Genomic DNA, 16,988 nt, shown 5'->3' on the forward strand with positions numbered 1-16,988 from the left:
TTTTTTTCCTAAAATAATTTTCTTTTCATAATCTACGATTAAAGAAAAAAAAATTGTCGACTGGCATTTTATAGGGTTTTTTTAAATGAAAATCTCAAAACAACTATATCTTCGATCTTAAATTTTCGAATGACCATTTTTGCTTTATCAATTTATAGATCTCAAAAAGGTAATCAATTTGGAAAAAAAAATTAGTCTATTCCGATTTCTGATCTATGATTTATACTCAATTGAAATTTTAAGAACGAAAAAAAGGGCAAGTTGTACTTGAAAATCAAATCTCAAGGATTAAAAAGTTGGATACTACGTACAAAATAACAAAATTTGAGGGTACCACGTGAATTTTTTTTTCAAGTTGCATATTTAGTCGCATAATTCCTTAGTATGTCATCGACTTTTGATAATAAACTGAATATATCATACATATGTAATAAAGTATTAAAAACAATTACATATATTTATACCTAAACCATTGTACACATGCCATCATTCTTCTCCCAAATAAGAATTTCAAACTCTCCAGGCATCATGTCAACCACTGATAGTATCGTACTTCTATGCCAATAGTCATCTTACGAAGTACGGAGTACCATATTTGGAATTTCAGAAAGAATGACTTGCTTTGAGATTTCAGAAATGATCATTTGCTTTAGCAGGCATAATGATTTCAATACACGATTGGCAAAATGGTTCTCAAGAGGGCGTGATGATTGTTCAATTCACATTACAAACCTATACATAAGAAAAATTAGTTACGATGTTGCTCAAAAATAAAAGGCATAAAGGAGATTGGTAGCGCGATTTGGAAGGTAACCACCAGAACTGAATATTTGTTATGTGGGATAAATACCGATCTTTAGCATTTTTTTTTTTTTTTGTGTTTAAATAAGAAGTGCATACAAAAAAACCTGAATAAAAAACTCACTCAATAAAACAGGAGATTGATAGCCAGATTCTTCCTTAAATCAATTCATTCATTTCCTTATCACTTGGTAGCTTGTATCATCAGCCCTTAATTTCCTGTGGTAGAAAGGTTATATTGAGAGGGATAATAACATGTCATGTAAGAAGCATAGTTGGCATAGCTTGGAGAAAACCATAATCACTTACTCCTCTAATCAACAAATTGTTTACATTTGATTAAAATACTCCTCACAAAAGAGTATAAGTGTAAACCTACTGAGTCGGAAAAAGTACAATTTACGGGGATAAAAAAGTTGTACCTTTGTACCTTTAGTTCCTAACTAAAAGATGCTCTTCCAAGTATGACTCGGTTCACAAATATCTGTCGTATGACAAATAAATAACTTAGGAGGCATCCATGTAATCACACGTTTATTTGAGCATTAATTTAACCTAAAAGACATGGATTGAAATCAATATTAAAGGAGTGCAGAAAAACTAACCTGATGAACTTCAGATGAAGGATCTCAAAGAAGGGGAAATCAAAAGGATCCGGAAACCCCAGTTCATTAAGTCCATCTCCTACCAATGAGAAATTGAATGATAACATCATCCGTCAATTTATTTCACAATTCCGTTATCTAACTACTGTTAATGAAACATCATCGTATGCGATCCAAACTAATGTGGGTTCATCCTGAACCCTTAACTGACTATCATATAATCACTTTTTAAGGTTGATGTGCATAAGTTGATCATCAAATATCGAAAAAAGTGTTTCAATTGATTATAAATTTTAATCTAATCGTCTAAACGAAATCTATATTATAGCGTTATTACAAAAAAAAATAGAAAATCCAGTTAAAACAAAGTCTAATGTCAATTTTTTATGGTCTCTATAGGGACGCAAGGATAATGATGAAAATTAACAATTTGTGAACGCATGTTTAATGGAACTACAGAAAGTATGTAAGACCTAGTAAGCAAACACATCAAAAATTTAACAAAACACAGGGTAAATCTGTTAAATAAATATAATCAAATTGATATAATAACTCAAAATGCATAATAGGTAAGAGTAATCACATTACCTATCAACAGACAGTGGTGGAGCCAGAATCGTTTACATGTGGGGTCTATTCTAATGTAATGTTATTCATTTTTTATTACGGGGTCTTAAAAGACATAAAATTTTCAAAACAAACAAATATTAATGATAAAAAACGTTAATTGTCGAAAAGTTGTGGGGTCTTAAGACCCCACTACTCTATATGTGGCTACGCCACTGTCAACAGAGCACTATGTTTCATCTACAATTTAGGGTCGTCCTCCTCCTTCGTATGTATGAGTCAACCTTGTCGTTCAGCTTAGTAGACTGATAAATCAGCACAATCAGATATAAATGGTTGATGGCAGTTTTGGAGGCCTATACAGAGGTAGCAGTCATTGTGAGCAACCACAACGCAAATTTGGTGTTTTAGTAAAACATTCTGATGCATACGAACCCGGATAATTAGTACGTAGTTCACATGCACCAATGTTCACCAAAACTTATCAAATATCCAGACGCGACTATTACATTGATAGTGTTCCTACGTGAATACCACACAAATTTTAGGGTCAACGCCAAAAGAAATTATGTGCAAACATATTAGACTAAAAGAATGAATAATAGCAGAAAACAAATTTGTAACGACAATTATTAAATAGAAATATATGAACCTTGTCGATGGATAACGAGAAAAAAAGGCATTACGTCAATGCCAATGCCAATGCCAAAACACGTGTCCCTATAGTTGCCTACTTATTCTTGAATGCTGAATTACCTCATGTAGCAATTTAGGTACATTAAAAGTTAACATTGGTCCAAAATATATTGAAACCTCTGCAAAATGATAATGACAATGTATCATAGTTGCAACTCCATCTGATGAAGAGGGCGCTCCCCCTAATCACACCTGAAATGGCACCTATTTATGATTGAGGTTGGCCTTGTTGTAAATTAGAGGTGGCCATGTTCGTCTAATCATTCTGATGTATGCAGAATCACCTATTGCCTAGAATGCTACTCAGGAAGCGAGAATTAAGGATGCCATATCGATGCAAATTTGACAGCTGAATAACTAAGATTCACTATATTAATGCAGATGAATGACGAACTTTCAAATAAATTATTAGTTAGACAAAAATGTCGTCAAATCAGGAAGAAGATGTAATACATTAGTCGAACCTGTGCAAAAGAAGCATGGAATTTCTACTCCTCCGACCACTTTTCCGCGGCTCCATAGTAGCAACTTTTGCATATTAGTCGTCAACAACCTCAGCTTAATTCATAGGGATACCTGATAATTAAACAATATCAGAAAAATAAATAAATCTAAGTCTCAATTAATGAACCCGATATACCAATACGTTAATGAGACCAATAAAATAAGTATTGTTCGACTTAAATGAAATTAAAATCCTCTTCGAATGACTCCCTTGTGTGTCTGACTCTTTGACCAATTATCTATAATATATGTTCGATGCAAGTTCGTGAAAATATCAGTCTTATGGAAAAAAAAAAAAAAAAAAAAAAAAAAAAAAAAAAAAAAACTCCATGGCTGACATCTTCAATCACTAAGTAAAACAACTATTTAAGACAGAGAAGAGGGAAGGGCAAAAGTTATTCCCTTGAAAAACGATTATACATTCACTACGCATAGGATAAGAAACCCAAAAAGGAAAGAAATAAATGATATTTGTATGGGAAATTGCATATCAACTACTTTTACTTTGATTTACAAGAAAATACATTTATTACTTTCTATTTTGGGTTTTTTATCCTATGCCTAGTGGGCATAGGTTAGAAAAACCCTATTATTTATTACCATTATCGGAGGAAAAAAAAATAAGTATTGCAAATGTTAATATGTAGACTGAGCAGGATAACGATGACTCCAAATAAAATGCACAAATATGAAAAGCTGAAGAAAAGATATAGCGTATCAGGTATACAATAATGGTGAAGCGAGCTAATGCAGGAGATGGAAAGGCATGTAAATAAGTATTGAGACTATCAAGTGAGATATACCGAAACTTCCTATAGAATATAAAAACATTGATCAAGGTTTTCCATGTTTGTTAAGAAGTCACGTAATTGATAGTAGCAACAAATATACAAACAATACATACGACAACAGATAGCTAACTTACTTCTGTTTCATCCATCGGAGAACGCTATTCACGGCCAGCTAACTTTTCGAAAATACTTGCATTAGATAGCTATTTCTGCAAGGTGAAACAAAATGTAAGAAAATGACTATTATAGAATTGTGAAAATATCATTATCTATGAATGAGAAATGGAGTATAGAAGAGGTATATGAACGGAGTAAAGAGTGTCTAAGATAACAAAAAAAATCAATCAGAATAATGCTATACTCCATTTGCCCCAATCATTTGTTTGCCCTTTTTATTCGTTATGAGGGGTATTTAAATCAGACGGAAACAAATGATTAAGACGGAGTGAGTATAATGTTTACTACACGCCTGCTCCTCACTATCAAATAAACTGCCCAGTCCCCACACTCTCACTCAAAACTCACTGCTCTACACTACCATCATTAATTTGGGTTCAAACAGACTGCATTTCGAGGATTAAAAATCAATCAAAGTCCAAAGATTCCCTAACTTTTCCAGCCAATAACTCCATAATAGTTAAACTAAGAGTCTTTAAATTACACTTAAATCGCAATCATACAAAACCTTATGGTACCAAAATTTAAACAGTAGAAAACAACACTAAATAATGTTGCCATCATCGAGTGTGAAAGATCATCATGCTAGGGTTTCAAAATCACCAGGAAAGATTAGAGTAAAATTAATCCCCAAATTACATCACATCAAAAAAAAACTATGCATCACCTAAAAGGAATTAAGAAGAAATAAGGGAATTACCGGATAGGTAATCGACGGTAACGGATTTGCCATTTATGGTAACAAAACAGAGGTAATCGAGAGAGTTGAAATCATCAATGACGTTAAATACCCAGGTTTCACCGATAGCCGATAAATAATCTGGCCGGAGATGAGTATCGCTGGTAATAGCGGGTGAGAGTCCTGAGAGGTTGAGGAGGATGGGGTATTGAGTTAGTGGGTAGTTTTTTTTTTTATTATACTCCGTAACTTTAATGTTAATGTATCTGTATGCATGTCTACGTATAATATACGGTTAATTCACTACAGCTTGACACGTCAGCTTTTGTGTGTATTTTGACGGTTAGTGGTTGTTGCTGATGAATGATGATGATGACTAGATTTCATGCCCGTGCGTTGCACGGTTACTAAAACTTGCAACAAACCAAAATTTTTGCTAACTTATTTTTTTTCCAAGTGTATAATAAGTAGTTTATTTAACAAAATAAATATTATTAAATAATTAGTATTTATATTTTTATACATAATTACATAAATATATATGAAATGTGAGTTTTTTTTAAATAGTTAAATGTAACTTATAAAAAATAACTTTTTTATAAAAAAAATTATATAAATGTGGTAACTACTAAATATGTATATATAAAATGTCAAATTATTAGTTTTTTTAGAAAAGGACAATATATAAAAGCATCTTAACTATTTTTTTACTCGTATTATGATCATGACCCGATCCGTAACTCGTATAGCGCGACATGTATTTGACTCGGCCGTATTCATTTCGATCCATATTCTGACCCGGCCTACACCTGACCCGTCTGGGCCGTTTGAGAGATCTAATGTATGTACTACTCAATTGAAAATGATATAGTAATGAACTACTGATCGGGAAAAAGATTATCCAAATCGACTGAAAAAATCTCTGACATAACATATTAAATTATTATCTTTCGTAATATATACTTTATACTTTATAGTATATAGATAGATGGTGAGAACTCGAAAAGAAAAGAGTCCTAATAATCAAACAATTCATAGCCAACATGACCTCGATATTCGTATTTTAACTATCCAAAAATTTCTCTTCGAGTTATATCTTCTTTAAAGTTTCGTGGTAGTCTCCAATTTTTCTAAAACACCTACAAATAAAAAATAATAAAATAAAATAACAACTAATAATTTGCATATTAATTTATGAAAGCAATTTATTTTCGCAGTACGATTTTTACTCATTAGAGTACTTTTTATATCGAATTTTCCATTTCTCTACCCTTGGCTAAAAAACATCAAATCTAATTCTCTCTACCATCTCTCTATTGTTAAATCCGAACCTTCTCCAAGCTCCTTAAAATAGTTCAATTATAAACGATTATTCGAATGAAGAGCGAGTATTTAATTTATTAAGCCCATAGTAACAATTTAATTGACTCTTTCTCACAAATTTATTCCTTTTTAATTAGGGTTTATGTCTAAATTAATTAATTGCTAATTAGTATATAATATGGTGGGTGCGTTGGTGGTGACGGTGGTCCGCCGCTGTGGTTCGACGGTGAGAGTCACCCTTGAAGCAGTGGTACGGTGATAATGTTGTTTGTGGTACCGTGGTAATGGACCGCCGTACAGTAGTAGTATTGTTGTATGTCAACGTAGTACAAGGTTAGGAATAGTTGAATACAAGTCTACAAGTATTGATTAATCAAATTTTTTAACCCAATGCTTTTTATTCAATGTAGTACACAGTGGGTGAAATGTACTATTCCGTAAATTAATTACGTTCACAACACACCGCCGGCGACGGCAACCTACTCCACCGGTAAACCTCCTCCCCCAACGACGACTGACAAGTCGATAACATTAGCTTGAAATAGGGCAATGTGAAATTAAAGGAGAATAGGTATGTGAAATTAGAGAAGTTAGAGAGAGAAAATAGGAGTGGAAATGAGAGGGGTATAATTGTCAACAATGTACTACTATGAGTAAGATGTGTACTGCGAAAATCAGCACCCTTTATGAAATAAGAAGCAAATTCTATCTAATTAATGTGATAAAGTTACATATGGTTACAAATTTATTAAGTTGTTGAGATCTATTTGATTAAAGATGAGAAGTTAGAAATTGATTGATGATAAAATTTTGGCATTGAGCATGCATATAAAAGGCTGTAACATAGGCACATAACTATCACTTTTCTCCCCTTAATTTTGTGCTTAATAATATTTTGTGTGTCTATTATGTATTTTTATTTTATTTTTAGTTTTGTTCTCATGTTAATGAATGTTTTTTTTATAATTTCTTGCACATAATTGCGCTAATTGTTTTATTTCATATTTTCAGGTGCATGATATCGGACTCCGTGAAACTAATATTTAACGGTACATGATTATCTATGTTTAATACTCCCTGGGAAATAATTTGGATGATCGTTCTCACGTTCTGTTACACATTGCCTTTCTAAATAATGACATATTATTGAGTTTTTTTCATCTACTTTGTTTGAATCGTTGGCTACCCAGTGTGTATAGATAGAGTAAGACCTCTTAAGACTACTCATTCATTTATTTCTAATTAATAAAGGATTGTCTTTTTTATACAATAGAATAGTCTATAGTCTTATAGACTTGGAGAAGATTAATCTGTATACAATTTGACATCATAGTATCATGCAAAACAAAATACTGTCAAACACCATGCAAGTATAGGACTAATAGGAGTACTATTTTTCAACTGTATATGACTAAGCATCTGATTTTGATTTTTGTTATACGATGCATAAACAAATTCTTCTTCGCCAAAAATCGTAGTCGTGGTCTCATTGACTCCATTGATATAAGCTACACTATATTCAAAATTTGATCAATTACTAGGATTACAAGCACTAAAAGCTACACAATGTTTTTCAATGTTGGACGAAACGATTCAATTCATTGGATCGGCAGATATATTATCGCATTATATTTATCTGAATACGTGGGGTTTAATCAATATAGCGAAATAGGCTGAAGTATTAGCACTTAATATATCTAATTATCTATCTTTATCTTTCGGCATTTTTTCTGGTATAAATATATCCAAAACTTAAAGTGGGTCTTAAAATCTTATACTTATATTTTTCCACTTTCTCTCCGTCGATACTTAGACTTATAAAAAATATTTATAACAAAATATGAAACTCACTTACCCATTCACATTTTACTATTCATAAGTTTTAAGTTAGATTATATTCACATTTTACTATTCATAAGTTTTAAGTTAGATTATGGAATATGAAAAAGTAAGTTAGATTAAGGAATCCAAGACGGGTAACACCATATTAGCAAATTACTTTCAATATTAATAGTATATTAATATACTGATGTTAAGAATTACATGGATCTTCACAAATTCTCATTTTAGACGGACACTATTCGTCTAAAATTGTAGACGGGTTAAATATCACACCACTCCGTATAAAACAAACAACAAGTGGGATGTCACCACTTTGTCTTATTACGTAAGCGTGACATATTTGACCAGTCTATACTTTAGACGGATATACCCTTCTAAAGTAAGACTAATGGATGGATCTTATGCTCATATCCAAATTGGTAATGTCGCTACTTCGTAACTCTCCTTAAGTGATTAATAATAATTTTTGGATAGGATCCATATCAAACACAAATGATAAGCGATCTTAACTCAACATTCGTAAACTTAAGATTATCTTAATAATAATTACCTTTGTTTATGAATGAAAGGTTTTTTTGTACAATAGGTAATAGTTGATTTTATAATAATTGTAATAGTAGAATAAGAGTAGGTTGGTAATTGTATTTTGTGTAAAAGTTCTCGAGGACCAGAAACGTGAACAACAATTCAATAAACGTTTTAACGACAAAATATTCAATTGATTGATTATAATATTTCTACCTAATTTTTTTATTATCATGTTGACAGGTTCAATTATAGAATCATCTTAAAGACGCTACTTAACTTAGTCGTGAATAATCCAAGACGGTAACACCATATTAGCAACAAGCCAGCAACATTGTTTTCGCTTTCTTATAAAATTAGGGTAATGATAAATACAACCCATTGGGTTGTATTTAAGAAACCAAAAGAGGAAATAAATTCTTAATATATGCATTAAATGTATTGGTTAATGTGTAATTTAGTTCTTAATTCCTAAATGAATACCCAAATTAGAAGGTATTTATTGCTTAAATACAACCCAGTGGTTTGTATTTAGCATTACCCATAAAATTATATTCATATTCTTCTTCTTTCCACCTTTAATTTGTGTATTAATTAATTCTATATATAATTTTATACATAAAAATTTCAGAAAGACGGTCTCTTAATAGCGTTATTAAGAGATCTCTCACAGTCTCACATGATGGGGTGAGGTGTCATGAGACCTACTGATTTTTAAAAGAGGTATTTTTCAAGAATCCAATTTTCTTTTTAAAAACACCAAAAGTAAAACACTATTTTTGTTACGTTGTTTAAACAACAGTAAGTCTTGTTTATAACCGTTGTAAGTTGTAACGAAGGGGTGGAAAACATATCACTCCCAAAAAAAACGTTGGTTTGGATGGATTTATACCTCCGTAGTATTATTCCTGTTTACAATGGACGTAAACAAGAATTTGTGTTTAAACAAAACACTATTTATCTGCGATGCTTCCTCCAAATATAAGAAAGAGAAAGTAATATTAAGATTTTACAATTAATACGACGACGTTAATTCATAAGAAAAATAAAGCCTTAAAAGTATAAATATGAAATTTAATACATACTCTATAGGATCATTAACAAAACAAAAACAAAGTTGAGAATAATATAAGAATGGTGGGAGTACTGTAAATGTGTAATGGAAAAAAAAAGTAGATCGACATTAGACATTATTACGTTAATAGTTAGAGTGCTTGATTATTAAAATTTTAGCTTACCTTTAATCCACCATAAAGGAATCCAATTTCTTTGTCATAGTCCCTGAAATAACCAAAATATTCTATCAAAATAATGAAAGAGAAACAACCAATTAACATTTACGATAATCAATTGTCAATCAAGTTAAGCAAATAATGGGTGAAAACAAAACAATGGTATGTAATTGTAATCAGAGTGGTTTAAATAGTCAAATATGCTTGTTTCCTTCATATTGAAGAGGATGTAGACTTGTAATGTAAGAGGAATTCTTGTAAAGAAGTACAACCACGCAGGACAACAATTTTTTATATATAAGTTATTTTTTGCATTTTCTGTTGGGCTGAATTTATATCTTTTCACAATACTGTGTTTATTTTAATAAATAATTTTTAATTAATAACTATTGAAAATATTTTATTTATATAAGTGTTTTAGAAAAGTTGGAGCTTCTCAAGATGCCTGAAAAAAGCTTCTTTTATATATATACATTGATTGATTGTTCAAATCAAATTTTCATTGCGTATATTCTTTAAACAAATTCTCATTTAGGACGGCACTATCAGTCTTAGGCCTCATTTGGTTGCCCGCAGGAATACAACTCCATAGGAATATCGAATTCATGGGAATTAAATTCCAGCATGAAATTCACGTGAATTTATCAAATCCGTTTGGTTACCTACATAGGAATTTAATTAACACAGGAGTTTAGAACTACCTAGGAGGGGCTAGGTAATTCAATTCCTCCATTATTGGGGAGTTGGAAAATCATGTGATTTTCAAACTCTTAAACTTAAGATAGGTCAAGTATCATACCACTTATGTATATAAGACAAATATATTATTTTTCTCTATGCATTCGTATATACACAAGTGACATGTATTTGACCCGCCTTAAGAGAGACTCACTATTATTCTATACAGGTAGATCATCTTTGTTGAAAAGTGCACCCCCAGCTTTTGAGGTTGTTCGTCATATGTATATAGAGCTGACAAGTCTGACCCGACCCGAGTGACCCGACCCGAACCCGAGCAAACCCGACCCGACCCGAACCCGAAAATATTGTGACCCGAAACCGACCCGACCCGATCCGATGACGACCCGTAACCCGACACGACCCGATTATCATTGACCCGAACTCGACCCAGACCCGACCCGATATTGACCCGATTAAATTGATGACCCGATAATTAATAAGCTTAATTTTGATCAAAATGTAAGTGATTTTGTGTTTAGATTGATATGTTTGACTTAGTAATGAATTAATTAAACCAAATAATAGGTTAAAAAATAAATTTAATGGTAAAAAATTATAGTAATGCGATTAAGTTACCGGACCCGATAATGACCCGACCCAAACCCGACCCGATACACCATTCGACCCGAAATGACCCGACCCGATAACGACCCAAACCCGACTCGACTCGACCCAAAAGGGTATGCTGACCCGATATGACCCGAACCCGATATGACCCGACCCGACGTGACCCGACCCAAACCCGACCCGACTAACCCGATTGCCACCTCTATATGTATAGCTGCATCGTTATTTTTTAATGGCTCGATTGACATTTTAAGTTGCCCAACAGAATGCAAAACATTGAAAGTTGCTGAAAAAGTAAGGATCAAGAATGAAAAAGCATAGTACTCAATAATTGTTACTCCCTCCTATTCATTTTAACCTTCCCCCTTTCCTTTTTCATCTATTCATATAACTCTCCCCCTTTCCTTATTTATTAAATTTTTATACTTATTTTAATCACCTAACCCCACAACAATACCCCACAATACTCATACTTTATCTTATTTTAATCACTTTACCCAACAACAATACTTATTTTAATCATCTTACCCCACAATAATACCTTCCCTCTCTCCAATTACCTTACACCACCACAATACTTTACAATAAAATAATCCTACCCTTAATTTGCGTGCCCTTTTGAAAGGGGAAGGTTAAAATGAATAGGAGGGAGTATTAGGAAAAATTACTTTCTTCAAGTAGTACACATGAAAGATCTATCTGACTCGCTCACAGTCGAGTGAAAACTTATTTATTTTTCTTCTTTTATTGTGCAGGAACAAGGGCGGCCCTTACATTGTTCAATTCGGTTCATCGAACGGGGGCCCAAAAGGGTTGGGGGCCTTATCTGGAAACAATTCTACTTAATGTATAAACATTCTATAATGTAAGCATATCTTTCCTTTGACATAATGGTAGTGGGCCTAGGAGTAAACAACTTTGAAGTCCTACGGAGGAGGTCTTGGGCTTGATTCTTCGTATTGTAATTTTTACATTAATTTTTTTTGCCTTCCATTTCCATTTTCCACCTCATTCTCGTACATATCTATAGGCTCGGAAACTTGATGAATGATGACACCCAGTCAACTAATTAATCATTTTTCACCATTTTAGTGTAAGTTACTTGAAAACTTTGTCACTTTAAAAAAATTGTTCGTGTTGCATAAGACCATCGAACAGAGATGAAGTGTGGTTCTGGCCGAATGGGCCGTGGCCCTGGTGGCCTTTATGATAAATATACATTAGCAGCAATACTCATGACCCATAATGGAGGTTAGCAGAGATGGTAAATCTATTGTTGGGTTTTCACTGATGTTGGAGATCTGCGGTTCGAATCTTGCCACTGCATTTTGCTGATTTTATTTTTCTTTTGTTTTTCACAATTTTTTTTAAATAGTCTTAATTATCTCCATTATCAAAATCTTTTCTATATTTGACTTAATTTTACTAAAATAAACTTTGATAAACGTGTCTTAAAAAAAAACTAATTTTATAGTCATAAACAAATGCTTGTATCAAACATAGTAATTGAATCAAATAAAATACTTTTTGTATGATAAGTTTTTAGTAACACTTTTCCTCATTTTTCCTTTTGCATTTCTTCTATTTAGCGTACATGTCTTCCCTTTTATAATAAAAATAAAAAAATTTGTGCAAATTTTATGACTAAATGAACAAAATAATTTATATTTGTTATGTTTCTACAAAGTAATAATTATGTCAAAGTGCTGATGATAGAGCAAAATATACGAAAGGTTTATAAACCGGCCCCCCTTACTTTTTCGTCATAGCTTCGTTCCTGCCGTCGAACACCCTTCTTTTACTTTTAGCTCTATTTTAATCAGGGTGAAAACCGTCTTAAGTTAAGACGGTCTTAAATACGAATAGTGTTAAAAAAAATGGGTCATCTCCTAAAAAAACAACTATTACAAACATGTTATTAGCGATGATGCACTTATCGTAAGGGCCTCCACCTAATATTTGGAACAGGGCCTCCAAATTCTCGGGGCCGCCTGGAGGAGCTTGAGCAACAGCAACCGCAGCAGCAACATCATAAGCAACAGTTGGAAACGACGACAGTTACATAGAAAACAACGATTTGAAACCTCGTGAAGTCTCAGGATGTGGGTTCGAAGGTTGATTTATTGGCATATAGGTACTACATCACTTTTATTCTTAAGCAAAGGTCGCGCTAATTAGGTCGCGCTAATTTTCTTAAGCATCACTTTTATTCTTAAGCAAAGTCCGCGCGACTTTTATTCTTAAGCATCACTTTTATTCTTAAGCATCACTTTATTCTTAAGCAAAGCCCAAGCAAAGGTCGCGCTAATTAGGTCGCGACCCGGTTTTACTCTTAATCTCACCTTATTAACCTTGACCCACTTTTACCCTCCCAAGCAGAAGGTCACGACCTAGGTCATCAACTCAATCATTTTCCACTTTCCAACAATTTCAATCATTTCTCACATAATCACCCCACTAAAGATTTTCTCATTTTTTTCCCAATTATCATTTAATTTATATAACTTAATTTTATTTTTATAATTTTATAAATAATTTAATTTTAAAATAGTAATTACGAGTCGATGATAAATATTTTATCTTTAATTCGGATATTAGTAAAAATATTAATTTAATTTTATAGTTGTATTTTAACGAAAATCTATTCAATGTAATAATCGTATTACTATTTTGAACCGTATAATAATCGAGTCAATATGATAGCTTTAATACGGAGTATTAAACAAACTCAAAAACAAAAAACAAAAAACAAAAAAAACAAAAAAACCTAAATTTGACGTGGTCAGACCACATAGACACAACAAACCAAACTCTAAAATTAATCCCCCTTTTCCCAAATCATTACCCCCAACCCAGATATACAAAGAATCCCAGTTAAAAAAAAATCCTAGCCGATCTTCATCATCACCATCTTCAGTGCATCACCATACTCGATGTTCAACTTCATCATCATCGATCTTCTATTTCTTAATCAATCAAACACTGTTAACATCTCCTATTCAGATCGTCACGTCTCACGACCGTCATCTTGAACGATTACCATCACCGTCGTCGATCAACACCGTCTTCACCATCACCTTCACAACACCGTCAGGTAGCCATGTATTTATCTTTATTTATTTTTCTGTTTTGAGGTTGTTTTGATTTTCTTATTTATAAAAATATTAAAAATATAATGGTGTATTTGAGAAATAGAAAAAAACGAGTGAGTCAAAATATATCAAAATTAAGCTCATTTAGTAGACAATTTAAAAATATAGTTCTTTTTTATATGCTCATATTTTTTATTGTTTTGATTTACTGTATAATTTCCATTTAGTTTCTTATTAATTAGTTCTTCATATATTTCTTTTATTTGGGAAAATTGCAGGCATTTGAGAGAAAGTAACAACTACTTTTGCAGACAAGACTAAATTGTGTCCTTGTAACCAAACAGAACATGACACCTAGCAGGTCATGGAAGAGGTCGAGGTCACCAGAGAAGGTCACAAACTGACCTTTACTTGCCTTGGCCACGACCTGGGTCACGCTAATTTTTCCCTTAATCATGATTAAGGTGACCCAAGCAAGGTCACGACCTCCTTCACGACCTTGCTTGGGGATGGTCTTAGACTTTCATATCTGTTTCATTGTTAAAGGGGAATGGTGCCATAGGCTGAGTTGCTTCCAAAAGAACCTCAATTGGAATCTTCGGTTTTGACAGATCGCGTGGGACGATGCGACTGTCGTATTCATCAGAGTTTGGGCAGTATTCCTGAACATAATTGAAGGCGAAAATGTTAGAACCTGTCTTTTTAGTTGTTTTCCTGTCGTACCTTGTTGCGCAAATGTTCACAAGGAAGTTATTTTCTTACCTCATTCGCGTGCATCCTCTTCACAAATGTCTTAAATGTTTGAAAATTCCCATCATAGAGAAGTTGATTGCACAAATGAAGATATGTAAAACCATACATCCTAAGTTTTGGAAAACCATCTCTGTTCACTCAGGGGTGTCTAAGGCCACGGGAAACCACGGGCGTGGGAACCGGGCCTCCGCTTTTGGTCACCGTATTATAAGCTTTTATTAATGAAATTCAATACAAATCTCGAAGTATAATATACTTGTGCATTCATTTTGGGGCCTCATTTTTCCGTGTCGCACTGGGCCTCTATTTGTTTTAAGACTCCCCTGTGTTCACTCCATTTGGCCTAGCATTAAGCAACATCTGATCATATGCATTAGGATCGTATCTTGGTAGCGCATTTTCACCAGCAACTTCAATATTTTCTCTCCAGCTTCCACTTAGGACCTAAAAAGTTGAAGGACGGAAAGGGGAAGCTGATGGCGCAAAAATGAGCTAAAATGGTTGAGAAATGAGGGAGAATTCTGGGTTTGAAGGTGGATGATTAATGGAGTTTTATTGTTGTTGTTTGCTACTGTGTGTTGTTGCTGCTACTCGAAAAAGGAAAGGAAGTAGGGAGGGGGGTTGACCGGGTATGAGAGAGTGTGAGAGATAGAGTGAAAAAAAAAAAGGAATTATATAAATGAGGTGCAAAAAGGTAGGTATGTGATGTCGACTTGTGATTGGTTCGGATTAATCTAGTCTCATAAGAGAAATGTGAGTGTCTTTTGCTAGACGGAAATACGTCCTAAATCTACTATAATTTAAGACGGAAATTATTAATATTACTATTATTACTATCCGACTAAATGTATATATTTTTATATAATTTAAGCTTTAAAATTATAATTTTATAAATATTAGGCTTAAAATATAATTAATTAAATTAAGAAATTTAAAAATATAAAATAAAGTAATAGAATGGTTAGTTAAATTATAAATGTCAAAATGAAAAATTCGCGGGTGTTACAATTTCATCATCTTCGGGAAATAGAACCGATCTATCATCAGTATTGTTCTATGGCCAGCTAGCATCTTCATTAAACACTACATCTCTACTTATAATAATCTTGCCACTAACAGATCATATAACCTATATGCTTTATATTTCATACTATAACCAATAAACACACATTTCTCGGATTTTTCATCGAGCTTGTGGCGATAGGATTTTATTAAAGCATAGGCTACACAGCCAAAAACCCTTAAATGACTTACCCGAGGCTTAGAACCTCGCCATGCTTCATAAGGTGTTTTGTTAAGAACTGCTTTTATGGGTGATAAATTTAGAAGATAAACTGCTGTAGCAACTTCTTTTGCCTAGAACTTATTTGGAAGTTGTTTTGCCTTTAACATACTTCTGGCCATTTCAACAACAGTACAATTTTTCCATTAAGCAATGCCATTTTTTTGCGGAGTGCGTGGTGCAGTAAGCTCCCTACGAATACCATGCTCTTCACAAAAGTTATCAAACTCTTGCGAGCAAAACGCACCTCCCCTGTCTGTACGAAGTATCTTTATGACCTTTCCTGACTATTTTTCTACAAGCACTTCGAACTTTTTGAATATTTCAAAAGAATCAGATTTTAAAGTTAAGAAATATACCCAACTCATTCGGCTATAGTCATCAGTAAAAAACAAGAAATAATAGCTTCCATTCATAGACGGAGTTTTCTTTGGTCCACACAAATTTGCGTGCACTAGTTCAAGACATTTAGACGCTCTCCACGATTGCCCAATAGGAAATGAACTTCTGCTATGCTTCCCAAGGACACATTCTTCACAAAATTCTAGGTCAGCAACCTCTGGCAACCGTAAGACCATGTCATCTTTTTTAGGAGTTTTAATCCATTTTCATGCAAGTGACCATATTGTAAGTACCATAAATCAGACTCATATAACTTCTTAGCCATAAAAACCTTCTTTTCAAAACAATTTATGTCTAACGGAAACATCTTGTTTTGGGTCATACTAATAGTAACTACAGTTTGCCTGGATTTCTTATCCAAGATTGTGCAGCTATCATAATCAAATAAGACCTTATACCCACTAGACAT

The 16,988-nt window shown here is 33.1% G+C and overlaps 1 long non-coding RNA gene across 2 annotated transcripts; it reads right to left on the reverse strand.

The window, feature by feature from the left end:
* Positions 1-267: 267 nt before the first annotated feature.
* On the reverse strand, positions 268-5,027 carry LOC141634130 (uncharacterized). Of its 2 annotated transcripts, none has more exons than XR_012538884.1 (7): positions 4,842-5,027; positions 4,099-4,173; positions 3,134-3,245; positions 1,407-1,485; positions 1,224-1,285; positions 926-1,020; positions 268-732 (listed from the first exon to the last, which is right to left on the reverse strand). It is a non-coding gene; the product is annotated as an uncharacterized LOC141634130 (long non-coding RNA). The 2 variants fall into 2 exon arrangements; XR_012538885.1 differs by having other exon boundaries at positions 1,407-2,861.
* Positions 5,028-16,988: the final 11,961 nt, after the last annotated feature.

Source organism: Silene latifolia, chromosome Y (genome assembly GCF_048544455.1).
Source record: "Silene latifolia isolate original U9 population chromosome Y, ASM4854445v1, whole genome shotgun sequence".
In the NCBI taxonomy this organism is placed as follows: Eukaryota; Viridiplantae; Streptophyta; class Magnoliopsida; order Caryophyllales; family Caryophyllaceae; genus Silene; species Silene latifolia.